The sequence below is a fragment of the Mastomys coucha genome, unplaced genomic scaffold, assembly GCF_008632895.1.
Source record: "Mastomys coucha isolate ucsf_1 unplaced genomic scaffold, UCSF_Mcou_1 pScaffold1, whole genome shotgun sequence".
NCBI lineage: Eukaryota > Metazoa > Chordata > Mammalia > Rodentia > Muridae > Mastomys > Mastomys coucha.
Genome location: NW_022196891.1, coordinates 68,866,693 through 68,867,334, shown reverse-complemented (window position 1 = coordinate 68,867,334; position 642 = coordinate 68,866,693). Strand labels below are relative to the sequence as shown.

The 642-nt window shown below is 43.8% G+C and overlaps 1 pseudogene; it reads right to left on the bottom strand.

Annotated features, from left to right (window-relative positions):
• LOC116096856 overlaps positions 1–636 on the bottom strand; it is a 6,571-nt pseudogene extending 5,935 nt beyond the window's left edge.
• Between the last annotated feature and the right edge of the window lie 6 nt (positions 637–642).

Sequence of the window (642 nt, the reverse complement as noted above, 5' to 3'; positions counted from 1 at the left end):
CAACCAATATTGCTTCATCAAACACATTCTTTAGGCCTTTCTGTGTGAGGGCAGAGCACTCCACATACCTGACAGCCATCAGATCCTGCGCCAGCTTTTCAGCAGTCTCTGGAATAATAGGCTTCTGTTTGTTCTTGGCAAGTTTCTCAATAGTAGAGGGGTCATCTCTGAGGTCCATTTGGGTCCCAACAAAAAGGAGTCTTTGGACAGTGGCGAGTTATCTCAGGCACCCACTTTTCTTTCACATTTTCAAATGAGGATGGGGAGACCACTGAGAAACATACTAGGAAAAGATCTGTCTGTGGATAACTGAGTGGTCATAGTCTGTCATCATCCTCTTGCCCTGCAGTATCAAAAAGTCCAAGAGGGTATGGCTCTCCACCAATCATAACTGTAACTGCATAGCTGTCAAAAACAGTTGGTACATATTCCGATGGAAATGTGTTTGTTGTGTAAGGTATCAGGAGACATGCTTTACCAACGGCACCATCACCACCACGAACAAACTTAATTGTCTGCATTTCAGGAATAGTTTTGTATCCACTTTTAATATTAATATTTCAGATTAGATGTTGGCCTCAGCTTCTCTACCGGGGGCGCTGGCAGCACTCCTGCTCTGTGAATCTTTAGGAGGTTTCTTAT